This window comes from Accipiter gentilis, chromosome 32 (genome assembly GCF_929443795.1).
Source record: "Accipiter gentilis chromosome 32, bAccGen1.1, whole genome shotgun sequence".
NCBI lineage: Eukaryota > Metazoa > Chordata > Aves > Accipitriformes > Accipitridae > Astur > Astur gentilis.
Window position 1 is genome coordinate 16,760,951 of NC_064911.1, and position 23,482 is coordinate 16,784,432.

Here is a 23,482-nt window from a genome sequence, read left to right on the forward strand (position 1 = left end):
GGTCACATAACCTCAACTTACTCCTACTTTTTTGCATATGATATGTCTGGAGTAATTTTGTCTCCAAACACCAGTTTTACACAACAGACTTTCCACATGCATATAATCAGTTTCTTTGTAACTGAAAATATTTATCTTTATTCAAAACAGGGAGCTGACCATACTCAAAAAGAAAGGAAGAGCATAATGTTCCTCTGTATACCACTGAATAGAATGACAGAACAGTGGGGAAAATGTGTTTCAACAAATTAACACTTCAGAGACAAGAAAAGCTTAAGTTATCCTATGTCAGTTAATTTCCATAGTCTAATTGAAAAAAACCAGTGGCAACAAAATGTTCTCTGTTTTCCATTATACTGTATTTTGGGCTTAGGATCTTCTTCCAGATCCCATGGAAACTTCCTATATACTTATACATTCCTTGTTTTCTGTAGGCAGATGAATTCGCTTTGTCTGTTTCTAACCCCTGGGACAGGTCATCTGGCAGGGAAATCCCCAATTCTTATGTTCCTTGCTGCATAAATAGATGCCTTCGCTGTGGGAGTTGCAGACTTCCTACAATGACCCAGTGTGACAGTTCCGCTCCTTCTTCGTGAGTGGAAGTGGCAGTGACAGAAAATCTTTATCAACCCTTCGCTAGTGTGGCTACAGTTGGACGACACACTCAGCTGAAGAGCTGAGCATCCTGAAGTCTTGTCTGTTAGACTAAACGTGAGGCCCTGGCAAAAATATATTTGAAGCCAAAAAGAAAGTAGCCCAAAATATATTTGTCTATGCAGTTTTAATCAGCAAGGATGATTATAACAGACTACGATATGATTGTTTGAGTTTTTTTAATGTTAAAACTTTGCTGTAAACAGCCCATCAGAGATGTGAAAAATGGTCATTATTAAGGGTGCACCTGTGAGTAAAAATAAGAGGAGGGTAGTGATACGTTGTGCCAACTTCCTTGCATTTTTCCACTAAGCAGTCTTTAAATCCTCTTCTGCTTTGTAGATTTGAATGTCTCCTGCATCAAATTTAAAACTTCATTTATCTACAGAAACAGAAAAGTGATAGCCATGAATCATACAATAATAGTGGTTTGCTTAGAGGCTTGGTTAGCAGCACCTCACAACAGCCATTTCATGCAGTCTTTTCAGGCACTCTCACGCATGATTTCAGGACCAAAAATTTTGCTATCATCAAAAACCTTAATTAAATGAAGAAAAAAACCAAACCAAACCAAACCCAACCAAACGACAGTAAGTACCTGGGTTTAAAACTGTTCCTTTGTAAGCATGAGCTGATAATGCAAATAATGACGAGCAGAAAACATGATTTCTGGGAAATGTATATCCATAATATAGAATATTCCAGTGGAGAGTGTAATAATCCTGCCCTGCCAATGTTTTATAGATTTAGTCATGCAGAAGCATGCATGCACACACACACGCACAAATGCTATCTGAGACCTAAAACCAGATTCCAGTGATTCCTGTGGGGGTTAGTTTGAAAAAGCCAGCGCTGCCTTTTATATTAGAGCTCATTTTCAGCAGAAGTTTTTCCTGACTCAGAACTGCTGGCTTCAGGAAAGCCAAGTGTGAATGCTTCAGCAACCTGGTCATGCATGACCATGGCTCATCTGGGTCCTTTAATATCCGGAGCTGCTTGAGCCAGGAAGCTCCCTTCCTATTGCCCATCAATCGTTCAGAGACAGTACTGGATGACGTGATTCCAGGGACTGGTCTTGTCTGAGCAGCTTCAACAGCAAGGCTTTGGGAGAAAAGTGGGAATAGACTAAAGGACTGGAGAGGGAAGAATCTGGAAGGAGAAGCAAGCACTAAATTTGGCCGTGAAAAGAATAAACAGCAGGAGAATTTCCAGAAAAGGATAAATTGAAGGACAGGAGACTGAGGCGTGAATGGATAGTAATGGGGCAGGGAAGAAAAGGAAAAGAAAATTATTTGCTAATTTTCAAACTTAAGTCATGTATTTTGTGAAGTGTATAAACACTTTTAGCACTGCAGAACATTGAAGATTCAACTTTTAAATAGTATCTCAAAGGAAGCAGAAAGTCCTTGTCTGTGATAGTCATATTTCAGATTGTCACCAATAAAATTAAATAAAAACATACATACGTTGAATTTATGTTTAACTTACGTTACCTTCCTGCCGATTAACAAAAATTGAGAGGTTCGGCATCATTATCAGGGTTTCTAATAATTTCTCATTAAACACATTTAGACACCAGATCAAAGTTTCTTGATAAAAATAATTCTTTAATTAGGATTAGAAAAAAATAATATTTTCAGCAAACCTGGAAATGTTCTTTTACTGATTTTTTGGTAGATTCTGAAGAATTCCTTTTACAAAACTGTCAGTTTAAAAGCAACCAGACATTTTTACTTATCTCTATGCATGCACATACATGGGTGTACATTTGGGAGTGATGTGTCTGCATACAACTGAAATCAGTATCAATGAAGAAATTAATTCTAACGAATTTTTCTGATTTTACTTATATATCCTCCATACAGGGTAATTGCAGATACTTAATTCAAGTTAACAGGCTGAGTATAAAAGAAGTGGTTTAGTTAAACTGCATAAAATCCCTGTGTGAAATCTGTAATGAAAATTAAACAGGGTTTGATTCAATGAGTTTAAATCACTTCCAAAGTAAATCAAGCCAAATCAAATTAAGGTCAATACAGTTTTCTAAGAGACTATCCAATCAGGGGTTCAACCCAGATTAACCACATCACTTTAATGACTAATTCAGAATGATTTTTCCGGCTCTCCTTCCCTGTCCGGACCAGCCCTTTGACTCGGTCACCAACACCTACCTGTGGGGGCTGCCCAAGCAGGCAGCCTGCCTGCAGTGGCAGAATTGCCTTCTGCCTGCTAGTTGCCCTCCACAAAGGAGTTCGCCACAGGAGGCAAAGCTGTTCCGGCAACATAATAAACTTCACTTAGGATGCTGATGATTATTTATATGAGTGCTGGCATCCCAAACTCATTGAGAGTTCCCTTTTCAACCTGGAGACTGCCTGTATAAAGGCTTAAAAAAACAAGCTAAGAAGACAAAAATGCATTTAAAATAGCAGCATTCTTTGAAGTTCAAGTGTTACATTGCGAGATTTTTCTCTAAATGAAAAAAGAACTGAGCTGTTCCCGTGCTCTAGGAAATACACATTTCTTTAATTATTTATTTATTCATTTCATGCTGGTTTATCCCAGCCTAAACAACGCTTGAAAGAAGTGAAGTTGCTGCCCTGGGGAAAAGATCTAATTTTTATTTATCCCCATTGCTTTTCCTTCTTGTTACAGACAGAAGCACTATGACAACTAAGAGCTACGCCTCCACAGCTCTTCTGATGCATGGCGCTCTGACTTCACGTCAGGCCGGGCAGCCGACAGTCTCTGGGTGCGGTGCAGGTGTGTAACTACCCAGCGCAGGCGGGAGGAGCAGAGGCGCGAGCGCCCGCCTGCACGTATATGCCGTACACGCCCGAAAGCGTAAGCCACTTCTCCCCCAAGGCTGCTCGCCGCCGGTGCCGCCACCCGTGCCAGGGGTGCCGGCCGGCAGTGCCGGCGCTGCGGTCCGTCTCGGGCTAGCGGTGAGTGGGGTGGGTAGGGGGAAGGCTCGGCTGCCCCGGCCCCCGGGGGGTTCTGAGGCCGGGCCGAGGGCGCAGCCGCTGGAGGGAGCACCTCGGGCAGGGCGGGTGCCACCCTCGGGGCTGGGCGCGAAGGGGGCCGGGGCTGCCGGCCAAGGCGAGCGGCCGGGGAGGGGCTGCGGGGACGTGCCCCCGTCCCCGCAGCCTTCCTTCGCCAACCTTCCCCTCGGCCGGCTCCGGGCCCCTGCGTCTCCTGGCCCCGCCGCCATCTCCCTCCCAGCCAGCCCCGCTGAGCCCCTTCTCTCCCTCCCTCCCTCCCTCCTCCAGACCATGGCTGTGGGCATCACCCACATCCTGACCCTACTGAGCATCGCGCAGTACGCGCCGAGGGCGGGCGAGCGGGCAGACGCCGTCACGCGAGACCTCCTGCGGCAGCGTGAGGAGGAGCAGAGGCAGCAGATGACCTGGCTGCTGGAGGAGATGGAGCAGAGGAGCGGGAGCCGTGCGGCTTCGCCCAGCAAGGCGTGCTCCTCGCCGCCTGCCAGCGCTGGTGGTTTTGGGCCTCTGCCGAAACCCTGCTCCTCCTGCTCTTTGGGCTCTGCTGGCTGCTCAGGCAGAGGAGCGCCGGCTCTGACGGCGACGGCCAGCGGGCAAGCGAGGGCGGCGCGCAGGCGGAGGAGAACTGCCAGGCCTGGCCAGACCCGCACGACACCCCGAGTCAAGACCAGCCTCTGGGCGAGGCGGGGGCCTCCGCCGCACGTGCTACGCGCTTCCCAAGAACGACTTTCTGAGCGGGCTGCGCCCAGCCAGGGGAGCGGCGGGCAGCGCCTCCTGAGAGCGGAGCGCCCACGAGGACACCACCATCGACCGACCGCCTGCTGCTTGTGCCCCCGAGACCACCCCCGGGGCACTCCTTCCGCCGGAGCTGGGCAGCGTGGGCCCAGGCCAAGACGCCAGTGAAGTAGCTCGTTTGAAGAAACGCTCTGTCCGTGGATGTGTGGGCAAGGCTTTGTCAGGGGCCGGGGGCCCCTCCGAGGCGCTTCCGTGCTCCGCTGCCGACGAACCAGGAGAGTGTTCTGTGGAGAAGCGGGTTCGGGGGCTCTCTTTTCACCCACTCGGTAACTCAGGTTCCCCGCCTGCCCTCGCTCCTCCGTCAGGGGGGAAAGCTGGTGGGAGAGGCCGGCACCGGTACATCCTGGGAGCTGGCAGCACTTTTCCCTGGGAGGCAGCATGGGGGCTCAGCTGCCTGCCAGGGCTCTGCCGGGCACGGCTGGGAGGAGAAAGCCTCTTCCTCCTGTGGGACCTGGTGCTCCCACTGCCCTGCTTGCCCTCCTTGAGCCCTCCTCCGGCTGGCAAGGGCCTTTCGGAGCTGCTTTTGGTGGGCAACTAACCTCCCCGGTGCCCTGAGATGGCCAGGGAGTAAGCACAGAGATGGGGTCACCTGGGGCACTGAGAGGGCAATCCCACCTCACCCGGAGCCCTCAGTACCCGGATCAGGTACCGAGATGTACCAGCACTTACGCTGCTCTACATGCAACCACGTGGCTGTCCAAGCTTACTAAATGTTCAGACTTATGTTAAGGTATAAGCAGAAAGCTATTATCTTAATATCTGCACTTGCTCTCAGCCCACAGTTCTTTGCAATTATTTCTATCCAGTTTCTGTACCTAAAGGCCAATCAAAATCTTTATGATACTTGATCCCACAGAAGTAGTTATATTTTTTTCTATACACCTGACAAAGCTCAGAGGAGATGTTTTGCACACAGCAATGAGGCTTTGTGAACCATATCCAAGTAGTCATCTGCCTAATTAATGCTTTATACTAGCCAAGGAAACAACTAAGAGGAAAGAAAAAAATTAAAGCTTATTTGGAGAGTACTCAAGCCTACATCAATTGTGATAAATTTCAGGTATGCCAGGTGTAGCCATGTATGTACTGCGAAATGACTGTCCAAACCTGATATCACACCATGAGTTAACAAGTTCCCTTAATGTCTTTCAGATCTACTCAAGGGAGATTTCTTGTAAAGATGCTACCTGCTGTTTCTTACCTCTAGCCGGGACCTGGAGCAAAGGAAACATATTTTAATGCTAATTTGAGAGCTTCACACACATTATTTGTCTGCTCTTTTTTGAACTGGTAACTCCTCACTCTGCAAAATCTCCCTGGCTATAGCATTTCCACAGCCCTTGTCTTACTCCTTGTGAGCTTTCTTCTTGCTGTCTCTCTTTGCCAAACCATGGTGTTAGGTGAGTGACCTCTCTGCCTGGAGTGAATAAGGGGTGAAGGAGAAACGGTGCTGGGAAACCGGGGAAGAGGACTGTTGAGTTTTTAGTGGAGCCTTGGATGGGCAGCACGGTCAGATTCAACAGGCTGCTGCTTAAGATTACATCGCCAATAAGCAGATCAAGTAAAATGTGCTGTGAGGTAAGACTGTAGCCAAGAAGATTAAGCTGACACCCAAGATTGCAACCAGTGGCTGTGGGGAGAGAGGCTATGTGCTTAGTCAGAAGAATAAGATTTTGTGGGAAGTGTAGTTTCATATGAGGGGCGATAACTAACAGCATTAAATGTACGAGGGTGCACAGCCCAAGATGATATCTAAGCATCACCCAGATGCCCTTGTTGTTGCCCACAGACTATAAAGGGACCTCAGATGTATTATCTGTAATGGGAAGTATTATTTACAAAAGGTAGATCTTTCATTTTAAGCAGTGCTTATGTTTGGACATATAATTTTAGTTGTATGAATATTCCCTTAAAAGAGTTGTTTTATTTAACCTGGCTGAAAAATACAAACATTGCAATTGCGGGAGGAACAGTTACCATGCTGTGATTTTTCACCTTGCCATACAGGTATTGGAGGAAAAAGCTTACAAGTTATAGGAAATGGCGCAATGAAGCAATCCGAGTTTCCCAATTCATATGCCCCAATAATTAAACAAAGCTGCCCCAACAGGTAAATGACGCTTACCTCATTCATAGAAAAATTATAGCAAACATATTATTTCAAAGTGCAGTCTATATATATAAGCTTCTTTTAATGAAGTCAAGGTGAGTTATCTGTCTAGATCTGGTTTTTTTCCTCTGAAGTCCATTAAATTGCATAAACATTACAGTTTATAGTTATGCATAGTTTATACATGTAAACATCACTGCATACAGAATACATATAATGTCAAGGTGAGTTATCTGTCTAGATCTGGTTTTTTTCCTCTGAAGTCCATTAAATTGCATAAACATTACAGTTTATAGTTATGCATAGTTTATACATGTAAACATCACTGCATACAGAATACATATAATACTACAATATTTCTTTTCTGCAGGGCAATTTCTCCAATCTTTAAAAAGATGACTAAAATGGGTGAAAGTATTAAGGATAACTAACTTTGTCCAGAAACAAAATGCTTACAGGGCAAAAGTTAGGCAACAGGAAAATATTCTACGTATTCCAATTGTGCTGTTGAGTCCAACATTATGCAAGATAATTCAGAGACTGATATGAATTTATGTTAAAATAATAGCTTTCAGTCTAACAAAGACCAAAAATCCTGATTGGGTCCTTGGGCTATAATATAAGCAATCATTACAATAATAAATAAATTCTGCATTATTCCCTAATAATTATTCATTAGAAGTTCAAACAGGAATAGCTTATACAACAATGAAGCAAACATCAAGATATACAAAATATTGAACATATTTTAATGATGATATGTGTCAACAATTGTTTTATTTAATCATGCATATTTAGAAAGCAAAAAATACCATATAAGATTTCACAATATTCAATAACTCAAGAGAAAGTGTCTCTGATTTCAGCAGAAATTGAATGTGACCCTATCATTGTGATATAGATACAAAGAAAGAACTGCTGGTATTTTGGCACTGCTCAGGAATGGTTGTCAGGAACTTGTATATGTATGTACAAGTGTCTGGCATATACATGGACTGGATTTCTTGATCATGGTCAGAATTGTGTATGTACTTCTATTACAAAAAGCTGGAAACATGAAATGTTTAAGGAACGTCTTCTCTCGGTTTGTACCTGCATACCTCAGCCATGCATGTAAGTGTATTCGTACTGTAATTCACAGAGATGGTACTCTCTGGACTGTGGCTGCTATCTCAGTTTAGTACAGCAACATGCTGGGACTTCTAAATGTGTTATGCAGGATCCTCTTGACTTCCTCTTTGATGAGTCAGTTCAGGCTAAATCGCAAATTTTACTCAACTATTCTTCAGTTACTCTAAGTGGCTTCCAAGTGATGCCTCCAGAACTCCAGCAGAAAACTCTTATTTTTAAGATACAAACTATTCAAACACAAAGACTATGAAAGGTTACTTAGTACTAAAAAAAAAAAACAAACAACAAAACCCAAAAAAACCCCAACATGTAAGAGCTAGGCAGATTTTGCATTGAACAATAGTTCAGCATAATTCAGATTTGAAGTGACAGATATCTGTTACGCCTTGACTACAGGGTTTCTTTAAGTTCAGTGTTTGTCCATTTTCACTAAAGAAACCACAATAAATAATACCACCTACAATTAGAGGCACAAAATTCAAGTGAAATTATGAAGTAGCTAATTCTGAACCAGTTACATGATTGCCTAATGGTAACTTCACTGGGAGGATCTCAACTGTAACAGGTGAAAACTAGAGCAAAAAGTGTTTGAAAATTTGCCCTTGCCCATCTTTAGATTTAAAACTTGTATATTTTTGCTTCCGTTCTTACATTCAGACCTATAGAAATGAAAAAGAATTAAAAACTAAAGCATTTTTTATAAGTGAAATAAGGTAAGGAGGGAAGAGGAATCATCATCACAGTTCAGTACACAATCCTTTTAGAAGCATTATGATGTAATCAGTTTATATCACAAAATAAAATGATTTTTAAATATTTTACAGCAATCAGCTTAGCTTTATTTATACATCAAAGAAAAAATATCTTTCTGTTCCATGGATGTTAAACCTAGTGGGCCAGGCAACATGAGCTAAAGAGAAAATATTTTTTCAAAACTGGAAAAAAAAAGGGGTCTTCTTATCTTCTTTAATAGGTTTGTATCTGTATGTGTAACAACTAAGCAAATGAGCTAATTCCTGTTATCTAACATCACATTTGGTTAATAATTCAATCTGTTTGTTGTCTGGATAGAAAGTTCACATGGGGTTTACATTTAAAGTTCTGTTAGCTTTCTTCCCTTCATGTTGCTTAATAAAATCCAAATTAAAAACAAAAGTATTTTCTGGAATTAGTGGCCTTTGTGTTAAAAAAAAAAAAATAATCTCACTGCACTGAGGGTAGTATATCAATTGCCTTAGGGGAAGATGGCATGTATGTGCACACAGTACAGTCAGATCATTGTCCCAAGAGATGTGGTTCTTCAGGTCAGACTTACTAAACTGGGGAAGCTCAAAAAGATATAGAATTAACACCAGGAAATCTTTCAGAAACTATAAAGCAGACTGAAATCAAACGGTACCTTCATCTTGTCAGAGCTTTGTATCACAACAGAAGAACTGCCATCATACTAAATTGAACTGAAAGTTCATTTAAAACTGTACTGAGCAGAAGTAGAGGTTTAGGAAAAGAATATGGAAGTGTCACTGTCCTTCCTGTGTACTACTGCATATTACACCCTGACTGCTTTTTCCCTGGGTTTTTATGATTTTATATACAGCTCTATCCTGTGATAGTCATTTAATTTCTAAACCAGAGAGCTCTTGTCTTTTTTGTCTCTTCTCATTCAAAACCCATTTCATACTTGTTTCTTTTTTTACGTACTGTGTCTAGCTCTACTATAACTTTCCTGATATAGAAGAATGAGAACTGCCTGGAGAAGAATTGCAAAAGGAATGTGCTGTATGGATTTATACAGTGATACATACCATGATGGTTTTTGTTTCTTCCTTTGCTATTAATTTTTGAGCAGCTATCTAATATTTTACAAATCTAAGCACAACTGCTCAAATCTCTCCTGAATGCCAATAGCTAGAGTAGATCCTATGATTTCATATTACTTTGCTTTTAATTACTTTAGGCATTTCATCCCCCACTCAATCACTATTACAATATCTTTCATAAACTGTCATACTGAATTGTAGTTCCTACTTCCTTGAAAAACACCATGCCAGTAAACTTGGTAATCATCATACCTTTTCCCAGATCACTTAGGAATATGTTCAATAAGAGTGATTCCCGTGGATCTCTCCATAATGGTAAAAGCAACCAACTTTTCCAATGACTTTTTTTCTTCTTTAACCACTTATTAACGGTTACAGGAAGATTTTTCTCCCTTGTTCCATGGCATCCTGTTTTACAGAGGGGATTTCTCAAAAGTATTTTGCAAAACCAAATAGATATACCAATCATTATCTTTGCCTACTTTATTGCCTTCTTTATAGAGAATTACGTTACATTTCTGAGGCATCACTACAGAACCTGTTGGCTTCCTACTACATCATATTTACTCCTTTATTCTTAATCATAGGTTCAACAGTTTGCTGAGTGCAGATATAGACTTTCCATTTTATAGTTCTCCCAAGCCCTTTTAAAAAATTTGTATCGCATTTGCCATTTTCAACTCCTCCCGTACAAAGGACATTTTAAGTGATAGATTACACACTATAGTTAACAGCTCAGCACTTCCATATTTCATTTTCCTTAGAACTCTATGTGAATACCATCTGTTTCTGGAAGTTTGCTGCTATTCATTTTATTAATTTCTTTGAAAACTCTTATTAACATTTCATCTGAGACAATTCCTGAGCACTGACTTCTGTTACAAAAAGCTTTCATGTATGACACTCCTTGCACGATGCGATAGTTAATTCATTTTAGTTTTGTCCTATGGCTTCATTTTACTCAGACAGCCCTTACAACATATTGATCTTTGACCATACAGAATTTTGGAAGACTCCTTGGTTTTGGCATTGGAATTTGTTTGAATACATTATTATGGAGGCTAAATATTTTCCTCAAACAAGATGTTTCTCAAAGTCTTGTTTCAGCTGTTGTAGTACAACACAATTTACAGTTAAGTTATAGTTTCATTATTTGTATACAATTTCTCTTTCTTAAATAAGTCTTTTCTAATGCTTTGCCTCAATTTGTATTTAGCCATGCCAGCTTTTTGGTGTTATTTATAAAAGATACTTTTTTAAAAAATTAAGAAGTATACTTTTAGACTAAAATTCTTATATAGTAGTAACATTTTTAATACAAACATTTTATCTCACAAGAGTTTCATCATTTTAGCTGCCTGCTACTGCTATATTTTCTTAATCTTTACAAGAATGTTATTTTTGACATGTTAATATATTAGATTTTTTTCCCTACTTTTTATTTCTTTACTCCTACACTTATGCTGAATGCATGATAGTAATTTTTCAGGTTAGCTTTTTACTAATTACGTCTTGATCCAGGTCTTGTACATAGATTGAGACTACCTCATCTCTTTATATTTTCCAATTATTTGTTTTAAGGTGAGATCATTTAAGAAAAAATGCCTTAAAAATTTTGTTTGTGCATAATGTCCATTTTGACACGAATCTTCATGAGAGTAACAGTTTTCTGAGTGTTGTCTGCTCTCACAGCTTTTCTGATTTTTCTTAAGATGCCATAGACTGGGTCACTGTTTTGTCTAGCTAGCCTAGCTAGTATTTCTCTTTTTTAGTCTAAATTTTCACATAGCACTATGTTCCATCAATATTCCTTCATCATTTTTATCCACTGAATACTGCAGCAGGGGCCTCCAACAGTGTAAATGTAGGTTGATATCAGAGGCCTTGAAAGTACTGGGACATAGAAGACCTCAAGGCTATAAACACAAATCGCAGATGATCAATAACTGGTCACTAACAGATTTCAGCCTGGAGAATCAGGGTGGACTTCTTTCAAGGCATCTAAGAAAGAAAAAACTGGCATATGGATTCAGTAAATAAAAAAACCAAACCAAACCAAACATCAAGAAAACACAGTGCAGATAGCAAGAGGGTAGAAAAGACAATCAAATATACAAGAATGGAAACAAAAGAAAAATAAGAAGAGAGGAACTGCTCCTACTCCGTACCGCCAACCCACTCAGGATGCTGTGCCTCGTTGATACCGCTGCTTATCCACTGCAGGTCCTTCCTCTACTCTGGCTGAAAAAGGACATTGCTTTCTGTTTAGCTGGTCTCGGTCTGGTTACCTACTGCTATATGTTATGCTTGTATGGAACTTTCACTATTTTTTCCTGTTCTCTCCCAGAGTTTTATTCACCTTTAACTTGTTTTCTTTGGAGGCAGAGGTTGCTGATTTCACTTGTACAGAGTGTATCATTTAGCTCTTTCCATTCTTGCATGCTTGTTAGGTTTTATCTTGTCTTTAGCTTAAGCCCATGGAAATAGTTTTGGGGGTTTGTATTCTTTTTATTTTAGGCTTAGCAACATAGTTTTATTGTGTTTTAGATAAAGCATGCATGCCCACAATAGGCTGTATTTATTCCAAAATCATTGCCTTATTTGCTGCTTCTAATTCTTGCCCCTATGTAGATTTTCTGTCTCTGGACACACTAGTGCAAATATTTCAGAGAAAACTTCCCATTCTGTAACTTACACGTTCTTTAGTATCTCTTTTCTTCTCCTACATATGCATTAATTCTCCTAAAAGTGGACAGAAGGAACCAAGACCTGCAATAAACCTGCTAGATATTTTACTACGGTACTAAATGCAACAGCTACTATTTTTTTTTTTTTTTTCCTGTAATACCAAGAGATTATTTTCTGTTGTAAAGGAAGGAAAGTAAAGTCGCTACTTGGTATTTTGTCTGTCTTTTAGAGGTATTCCTTTCCATTCACTCAAATTAATCTCCAGAGGTTCTGTCAAACACAAAGGTCACTGGACATCATCTTTACAGAAGTGCACATACATATAAATGCAGTAAGTTGTGTGTAAACTCTGTATTTCTCAACTTACTTTCACACAGCCTTACCTTTCAGCTTCTAGGAATAATAATTTAGGTCCAAATGAATGGACTGTGCATTCTATCTTTTAAATCAATACAGCTGTGGAATGCATACCATTATGTGAGATATGATGGAGGATTGTAGGTAGGAGTTCTTAGTTTTTTAAGCAAAAATACTTAAGTCACTATTGTGTAAGGCTTCAAAACAATAGTATTTCAGATGTATCTTATGTACACCAATTTTTATGCACATTTCAGTTGCTAATCAATTAAGTATCTATACTTACCCTTATTACCAAGGTGCGTCTGCCCTGATCCTTATAACATTATACAGATTTGCTAATATTCATTTATATACTGTCATTGTGCTGACTCCATTTACATGTTAATTATGTTCTTTTAAAAATATGAGCTATCCATTTTGCATGTAAATATGGTAATGAATCATTCATTTTAGGAGTAACCTAGTCTTACAAGTAATTCAAGAAATCCAGTACAGTAATTGAAACATAGATCAGGAACAATCAGCAATCAGTAAAGATTCTCACAAAAGCAGGTAGCTGTTTCTTTTTCTAGAGGCTATATGACTTTATTTGCCACAGTCTCTGAGAAGATCATAGACAGCAATAGGCATTATACACACAAAATCTGGAAAAAAAGTGAAATAATAATTTAATTCCAACAAAAAACCCCTAACATAAGATAAAGCATAATATAGTCATAAGATTAAGTATTCACATACTCTGATCTGAAAGACTGCTGAAGTTGAAAGTCCAGTGTAAGCTTTGTGCCCTAGTTCCTATTTATATAAAAAATACATAAGAAATGCAATGTATTGCTGACCTCTGTAAATATACATATGGTGCTGGCATCCTATCAGGTAATTTGGCACTTTCAAAATTAAAAATATAGAACATGAGTTTTACAGGATTTCAGTACGATTTGTATTGGTACTTTGCAATTTAGAAATCTTCAGCCATATTATAAGACTATACTATCAAGCATTAGAAAAAACATTGAATTAAAAACACTCTTTACTTCCGTATTCCTTTAACTTTTTTCTTTTTTTTTTTCCCCCAAGATATTTATTTATTTGATTTACATTATTTGTGCTGGAGTCTAGAGTGTAGGACAAAAATGTTTAACCATACAGTATCACATGCTTGCATACAAAAGTATTTGGTTTATTGGGAAACAAAAATGACGAAGTCTAAGTCACAAGTAGTTCATCCAGCAGCTGATGCTGGCCTGTCTTTATCTCCTCAGTCTTTGTGACACTTAGTCAGCTTTTACTAACACTTTCATGTCAAGATATTTTAAAATATCACAATTTAAATACTGCAGTATGATCTTTGAAACTCTTACCTCAAGTTTGCAATATTCTAAGCTTTCTTTCCACGAATGTTTCCGAGCAGGCATCTGTGTCAAACTTTTCATCACCAGAGACAAGCAAGCATCTCTTTTGTGATGCTGCAGAGTCTGAGCGCCTTCAGAGACTGTTAATAAATGTCTACAGAGATTATAGTACCTTACAATACCATACTTTCTCTATTTGTAAACACCTACACATATATAGAATCATATTTCCAAAACTGTCAAAATCTCTATGTTCCAAAATATATATTGCCAAATATACATATTGCCAAATACACATTTTCAGAAGTGAACTGCTTTATACACTTGTTTCTCTAAGAAAAATACATTTTGTTTGCAAAATGCCATCCCTTTAAAGTCTTACAACTGTACTTAGAGGCAAAACAAATGCAACACTGTCCCTTCAAGATTTTCAAAATTCTTGAACTTGAAAGAGGAAGAAAGAAGCTATTTTTAGGAGAAGGAAATTAGATTGCATGGTGAAATGTACTCTTCTGCTTGCTACCTAGTAGGGTGCCTTTGTAAATGCTGATAAAATGTATTTATTCCAAACATTACTGTTAACAGGTCACTGCCTAACTGAAAATAGTTTCCCTCAATAGGTGCCATTCTGCCCAAAGTGAATTCAAGCAATTGATCTGATGAATGCAAAGATAGCACTCAAACCATGTAATGATGAATTGTATATGAAAGTTATAAGTAGTCTGAAGCTGTAATGTGCGAGCTGTAAAGACTTTATAAAATTATTAGAAGCAAGGAAAGAAACTACCTTTATATCATCACATGAAAACTTATTTTCTTTTTTTTTAAAATATGTTTTCATAATTACCAGCTAATTAGGACATTCTTCTTCAATCTGAATAGAACTTAGGTGTGGCCATAGACACATCACCATAATATTTCTATGGCAGCAGTATGAATCCAAAATTGTGTATATCTTCATATTGATTATATTGTTTAATACATGAAGGACTGTGTTCTGCAACCTAATTCCATTCAACTAAATTTATCTAAATATGAATGAAATAAAATCAGCCTCATATTTTGTTGTTTTCCTGTCAGTACCATTAGGTTTTAAAATTTTATTGCTTTTTTTTTTTTTGAAAAATATCTTATATTGGTTTATAAAGCTGTAGACTGTTTTCTTCTAACTGAGAACTTATAATTCATGGCATATAGTGTAGTACCTCTTACATATATACACTTTACCAGGCTACTTGATTGAAATGTATCTTGTTTAGTTTTCCGTAGAAGTTGTGTTCCCAGAAAATGCTGCACTAAGTGTCACATGCTCCAAAGAGTGGAGAATGGTAGATTTTCCTGGAAACACAGAAGATGTGTATAAGATATAAGTCTTAAAATATAAAAGTTAGTTACAGTTTTGACACTCTTATGTCTATTGGACTGAATACTTTGAGAGACTTCTGACAAGCAGCTGAGTCTCTTCTTTGGTGAAAATACATACTGAAATGTAGTCACCACATCAGGTCCCATGCTGCTAATATATGTAAGTAGCAAATTCCCTCAAGGGTACTGAGATACTAAGACCAAATATCATATTTTAGGCCAGAACTGTTTGCATACCTTTAACAGACACTAGAGGAAAATCCATTATTTATAAGCATTGACTGTGTTGGTTGTTAGATGTTTTTTTCAATACATTTTTTAGTCCTTATTAGCACTGTTTAGAAAGAAATACCTACAGAGCCCAAACATTGTTGATCTTGTGCCAGCAGAATACCACAGTCAAGTATGGGGTAATGAGGTGAGTGCCAAAAGACATTTTGTAGTACGATCTCCATCTATTTAAGAATTTATTGCCAAAAAAATTGTTGTCTGCTCTAAAATATTTCTGTGAAAAGACAATTCTGTAGTGTGGTTCTGGTCCTTTGTAGTAGTAGTTTGTTTCTAGAGAAAAGGGGAAACTTTTCAAATTATACTGATGTTGGTCAGGGCACCCTACTAATCTGAAGAACATAAATGGACTATTACGCATGTGTTCTCCTAAAAGTGGGATGCAACTATGCGGAATTTATTTATTTATTTTTTTGCTTTTTAGCATAAATTTATTTTGTATGTCACACAGGCTGCTACAAAAGAAGGAAGCTCTGTTTCCATTGTCAAAATCTGATCTCCACAATTTTGATAGGATTCGGGATAGAAAAAAGGAGGATAATACCCTTATAATCTCTTTTATTCTGTTGTAGAATAATTACGTGAAACTTATGAAATAATAGTAATAGTACAAGATTTTTAAAGTTAGTGTTCCAAAACTTTCTGTATTGCTGTTTTCTGCAAAAATAATCTTTTTTTTTTCCTTCTTTTTAGCACTGTCATATCTTTAAGTTTATACAGCTGATGTCCAAGTATTTTGAGATTTGGGAAGAGTATGTCTGGGGATGTGTTCTTTGATTTGAGGGGAAAAATGAATAATACATCATTTTAAGTGTTGATAATTGTGCCGAACAGGGACAAAGGTATTGAATGGGTGCTTAGGAAAGCTTGTGATCTAATGGGCAGAGTCAATACACAGTAAAGACAGTACGAGATAAACTTTTAGAGGTTATTTTAACACATGATACTTTCTAACAGAGGGAGCTGGAAGAAGTCATAGGTAAGCATCATATGCGAACAGCAGACAGTAGAGAGAATGGTAGTAGTAAATTCTTCTCCACTGTGAAAAATGTCAAGTATTCATCTATAATTTCCAAAAAGACAGACATCAAAATGAAATCTTCTTTGCCAGTTTTCTCCCACTTCTATGGGAGTCGCCAGCCATCTTTCAGCAGTTGTAAATTACTCAATTGCTTCACATTATAAGTCTCCATTGCCACATAGTCTTGCTATTCTTTTTATGCTGTCAATTTTCAAGTCCTTGCTCTTATCGTTTATTGTTTCAATCCAGTGTTAAGAGTTGTGTACAAGCATTTTAAACCCTGTGCTGGAAGAAAGCTCACTGCCAGCGAGCAGCACTCTTGATTTAAAACAAACACTGTTCAAGTGCTGCTGCTGCTGCTGCAAGAGCAAGGTTTTCTTCATTCTTTGTAGCCAATACTTCTCAGATCATTAGCCTGCTAATTCAGAGGCTTTTTAAATTTTTTAAAATTGTCATTATTACTTATTAACCATGGAATAATTTTATAAGTGCATATGAAGTTGGTAAAAACTATTAGACTTCATAGTAAATTCCTGTCTGCCTCCACATGTCTGAACTCTCATTAAAGTTAGCGAAGAGCTACTCAGTGAATTTATAGCATGGTTCAATTCACCCTAAAGTAGACAGCTGGGTTTGGTCAGCTGAACACAATAGAATAATCTGTTTACTGCATCAGCAGTATCTCCACTGAACTTAACAGGACCTAGACCACATGAAGACACTCAGGCTGCAATTTAGCTGCCTAAAGAGAGACATTTAATGCCATCTGAAATACCCTTCAGAATCCAAGCCCTTGACGTCACCCTGACAGGTAGGACTGGCGAGACACCTGTGTCCTCCTCTGGTGGTGGCTGAAGCTAGGACAGATGTGTAAAATGGCACAGACACCTGAATGCTACCCCTGCAGGGAAACACATATAAATATCCTAATTTGAGATCTATTTCTCGACTAAGCACTGACTTCCAATACCACTCTAGATGCTTTAGATTCTCCCCTCTTGTTTCCATATGCCACTCCCGAAACCTGTGAAACACGTATTGATCTTCTAGCTGTTCTTCTGGCTCCATGCGAATAGCTTGGACACTTAAGGACTGGATGTCTGCCTTCAGGCTGAATTAGACCACGGATGTCCACGCACACAGTATGGGCCAATTCCCTTTCTGTATTGCAGTGGCATGATGTTATGTTCTCCATTTCAGTAATGTGATTGAAGAGCTTTTGAAGGAATAGCTTGTTGGAGCAGCTCCTTCCCCTTAGATACAGATTTAAAAAAAAAAAAAAAAAAAAAAAAAAAAAGCAGCTTTGTTTATTCATTCTTCCTCTTACCTAGGTTTGTTTTTCCAAAACTCATGGAAAATGGAATCTAGAGTGATTGCATTAGCATTTCCTAATGCGAATGTTTTGGGTTTTTTTTATTTTTTTCTCAGAACACACACAATTTGGGGGGTGGGGCGGGAATCAGGAAAGAAATATTTCCTCAAATTTTCAGAAGAAATCAATAAATACAGTGTGTAAACACTCTTCAGGTATGAATTTATGGTGTGCTCGCAGAAGCCCCTGCAAGTACATACCTATATGATTTTTCAAGCTTTTCCTAAACAAAATAGACTACTTCTTTCCCAGGATGTTGATTTCTCTGTGTTCTGCACAGATTGATGCAGGTTCCCAGCAGCATAACTGCAGCTGACAGCAGATGACCTGTTCTGCACAGTCTGAGCTCTAGAGATAGAAACTTGAACACTACTATGTACCTGTCTAGGTTTCTTTCTTCAACTGAAGCGTTCATCTCTCACCATTTTACAGCCAAAATCAGTATATTAAGGAATACTAATTAACAATTTTAATGGATAAGAAATACAGACATATTTGAGAGACACCTGGGAAAATATAAGAGAAAAAAAGTAAATTTTATATATGGAATAATAGATTTACATAGCAATATTAAAGGCCTGCTTTTAAAAATCTGTTGTGAAGATCTGTGTGTGGTCCTTTCCTGTAGGAAGCAGGTGAGAAATGTTTCTGAGGGTCTGTGAGAACAGACAGTCCAGCACGCAGAAAATTATATGACCGCTTCCAGTTTTTCAGGATTAAGCAAAACTGAAGTCTTGGTTCTATGACTGCTACTGAGCAGAAGGGCTCCATACTATGCACTAAATGGCAGACAGAATTCCACTGCTTTTGAATTACATTTTTCCCCTTAACTACTTAAGAGTGAAACAAATAAGCACAAATCCAAACAGCAACCAAAATAAAATACTGACTTAGTTTCAGCTCTCCAGCTAGGGGAAAATTTAATCTTGGCTTATCCAAATCCATGAATCTGTACTGCAGATATTTGGACGCATCCTGCATGATGTGCTGAAGTGGCTCTGCACCAGTGAAAGTTCCTGGAGTCTTTCCTACTTATTCTGCCAACATTCCTCCAGGACTAATGGGGTAGGACACAGCAGAGCATGGGCTGCTAAACAGACTGAGGTATGCATTCATAAAAGAAATACGTAGACTTTTCAGGCTACATAAATGCTAGCTTTGCTTCTAGATAATGTGTAAACTCTGAAAATTATTGAAAGAGAGCTCTGAAGAACTTTATGCAATGCACTACAGGAGCTACATATATGTATTACATTCGAAATAATAAGTCTTCCTGTCTCATGGATTTCACAGTCTAGATAAAGAAACTAAACAAAGGTAGGCAGAGGGGAGCATGAGTGTGATACATATCTGGCAGGAACTGAAGCTCCGAGAATTTAAAAGACCTGCCCAGGATCCATGAAACAGACCAAAATGTAGTATAAATTAGCTAAGTCCCTGCCTAAAATTTTGTTTTCCCCTGCTGAGGACAAATAGGGTCTCTCATCCTTTTTCTCATCAGTCCTTTTGATTCCATTAGCATTGCTAAAAGGAGGCTTTTCATTTGTCACCTTAGGGATTTTTGTCTTTGGGGGGGGGTTGGGGGTTTGGTGGGTTTTGTGGTTTTTTTTTTGTTTTGTTTTGTTTTTTCATATTTCCTTAAGCCTGTGATCACAGTACCTTGCATTTCTAGGTAGTGTCCTGTATATATGAGCATTAACTAAGCACAAGACTGCTTAGCTTTTGGCATGAATTTTGATTGGGATAGTGAAAGCAAGGGAACGCTGTGCAGCTAAAAAATACTTTTAAAGCCATATCATTTTCACTCAGCTGTAAGTACTGTGTATGTATTGTTAATGTAGATGATTATGTTAAACGTAAACAAGATGCTTTTGCAGAGTATAAATTGATCCTCTGTGCAACAAGTGCCATTCTTTTGATGACCATCACTATCAAAAATTTCCCTTTATATAATCCTCCAGGAAGAGTGAAAGAAAACCAGATGTTATTGTACAGTACTACAGGTATGCCAACAATTTTGCTATGGGGTTATTTCTGATGACCACAGCTCTTACTAAGCTTACAGACTTATGATAGAGCTGTGATAAACACTGAAACATTTTCCAAATGCTGCATGCATGAGTTTGAGTGAATAGAATCATTCAAGACTCCTGCTTAGAAGCTTTCAATCTCTAATTATGCTTTAATGCAGGCCATCGCAGGAAAACAATATTTGACTATGCGTTTGATCAGATAGCTTAATCAATTATTCACTGCTCTAGATCACTAATATCTCAGCTAATCCACAAGACAGTTTGTATTGTGTATGTGCTTTTACTAGAGGTGAGCCATGAACCTCAGTTAGGTTTAAGAAACCCTACAAAACTGAATAATCTTCAGCAACTCTTTATTTTTCATATTTAATACCATTTAAGCAACATCCTCTTGCAAGACACTCACAACTCAAAGAATGACTACAGCCTAGGTACAGCATTGCATCTCTAAGAAACCCGCAGAGGATATTGTTCCTCTGCACTATAGTCTTCCTAAGTCTAAAGCCATACAGTAAAACTAGGCTAGCATCTAGGTTCTGCTATGAGTATGTATTTAAGTATTTCAGTACTCCTTTATTTTGAATACCATTTTTTTAATCATCTCTTTACAAACACATGATAGAGAAAGGAAATAAATTAGAGCTTATGAATGGCTCCAGACCAAATGACTCTGGAAATTAAGTGGTACACAAATACTCAGATCCAAAAGAAGACATTTCTCTGAACATTTTTTTGCTTTCTTTTTCATACCCCTTGAAAGCATGTGTTGTTTATGGTTCCCTATTTCCTCTAATAAACCAGAACTATTGTAAAACTTGATTGAGGACACATCAAGCTGCGTGCCACCAACATTGTGTGCAGTTATGCATCTGGACAGTTGTCTCAGTACATACAGCCCCTGGGAAATGTTAATTTAAAATGCAGTCCTGAAATAGTGAAAATGCTAACTGTCCTGTGGGAAATGATTACCATTTTTACAGACACTGGAATGTATTTTGCAAGGGAGGACATGCCAGATTAAGTAAATGGAAAGGAAATATAGTAGCATATAATCAGGAAAATGTCATGAAAGTATAATTGCCAAAATCCATGGGGTTTGGTTTGGTTTGGTTTGGTTTTAATTCATCTGACCGAGACAGCTGGATGTTTGCTTGCTTGTTTGTTTCTTCCACTCCCTGAACATCTGAGATGTGGGTATCTGCAAGGTATAATTTTAAAACTGTGTCTTTATGGACTACCATATATTTTGCATACATTTCATTAAAGCTACTCCTCTTAGTTTATCTTATTCAACTGCCATTTTGTATTATATTTCACTGAAACCTGTCAAATTGCTTTCATAGTCCATCTTTATTCACAATATGTCACAAATGAAATAATCATTTAAAAGTTTCCTTTGGCCTGCTCAGTGACTGCCATGATTCAGAAATGTGTGGGATTCTTTTGAAAAGTATAGAAAGTAGATACTACTAAGAAGAAGGTAAAAGAAGAGAAGAAAAAAAGAAAAGTATTCTGCAAGGTAGAAGCTCCTTCATGTTATCCAGTATGCAAAGAGCAAAGGAAGGTGGTTGAGATATTTCTACAGACTATGTAGAAGTGGATGTTTCGGACTGATAATTTGAGGTCTGTTTCACTTCAGTTTAATGTGCATTTGAGATTGTTGTCTGGACTTCCTTTATAGTTATTGAGGGAGGAATGAACATGCCTACAGTACAACAGATATCAGTCTAAGGTGGGCAAACAACATAGATGAATCAGCCCCTCGAATTCTCCATGGAAAGTAAAATCAATCAAATTAGTAGTAGCTTTGATGCAGATGCCCAAATCTGGATAGATGAACCCTACCTATGCTGTCCTTTGACTTGCTATATGTCCACTCCTTGCCTCACTAGCTTAGGGGAACTCGTCTTCGTTCAAGGCAGAACTCATTTTCTTGAGAATTGTCAGTCCTTGAGTAGAACTGAGTCATGAGCCCTTTGCAGTCAAGGTGAAATAATTAGTGTTTTGAAAGTACAAATGACCCATATTTGTGTAACATATAGGCGTCCAAATTCAGTTACCCCTTTTGGATGTTTTTCAGTACTAAAACCAGAGAGACCGAATAATGAAACTGATTACTTGAAAATTACAAATTTTGAGCAGCTAAAGTAACGTACTGGTTAACATGATCGTGGGTCTGCAGTACAAGGTAAGCCAAATACTTTCTGCTGTCGTAAGTATTTCAAACCATTTGCTCAAGCATATTAGATGCAAGTACTTCTTTGTACACAGTAGAGGAAAATAATCTAAGGCGCATTCTGAGGTAAGAGATAAATTAGACTATTCAAATGCTCCAGAATTAGAATAAGTATGGAAATATTAGTAACCCAGGGTCAACTGATTCATTGTTTTATCAGAGAGAAAGAGGGGAAAGCATTTGTTAGGAAAAAAATTAAAATGTCCATATAGTTGACAAAATTGATAGTGAGATGGATTGTTATTAAAGTGATTCCTTTTAGCCTATTGACATCTTATAAGGTATTAAATAGTTTAGAACTCCTTCTGAGACCAGCCTGATATAAAATATTCAACATCCCTCCACATCATGCCAAAAATATTCCACTAAAATTAGAGTTAGACATCTTTAAAATAATTGGCAATATCAGCTTTGCACAGGAAAGCAAAAGGACTGGGAGATTTAATAATACTTTCATTGATCTTTGCCTATGAGAGTAATCCCCTTTGGAAATGAGGTTGTTAATGCAGGAATGAGCCGCCTTTTTTTCTGGGTGTACACAGATTCAAGACCAAATGCTTCTTCACAAAGTATTTCCTGTAAAAAGGAAACCAATGAGAGAGGCAAAAAGAACCTGATATCCGGTTCAAAAAAAAATCAGATATATCTGACTACTCAGAGAAATGTGCCTATATTCCAAATACCTTTTTGATATATCTTTTTCTTTTTTAATGCCACTTTTATGGATTTACAGGAAAGTTATTCCGGAGAAAGCTGGAATTGAGCTGAAAACTTTAAATTGTGGATGAACAAGCTATCCTAGGAAAACAATTGAAATTAAATCAAAACTTCATTTAAGATAAAATGCCAGCGAATCTTTGATATGCTCTTTATTCATTCATTTGATAAACATCTTGGCACTTCCTGCATGAATTCCTGAAGCTGCCAGAGATTGACATTGACTTTTCCAAACAACTAAGCAGACTCATGAGATTCCAAATAGTGTGGAAAAGATGTCAGACTTTTACTATTTATTCAAGCAGCATCTCCAAACCTTGATAAAAAGGTATGTGACTATTTAAAATGTTACGTGTTTGTAAAAGTGTGATTTATGAACAAACACTTAATGTGTCTTGAGCTGAGAAAGGACAGCACTTCATACACTTGCACTAAGATGACTCTGGCAAAAAAGAAAACAAGCTCAGAACACATTGGGCTATTGAATAAGTATTGATTGCCACCACCTTAACATTTTCAATAGTTACTATGTAGTATTACC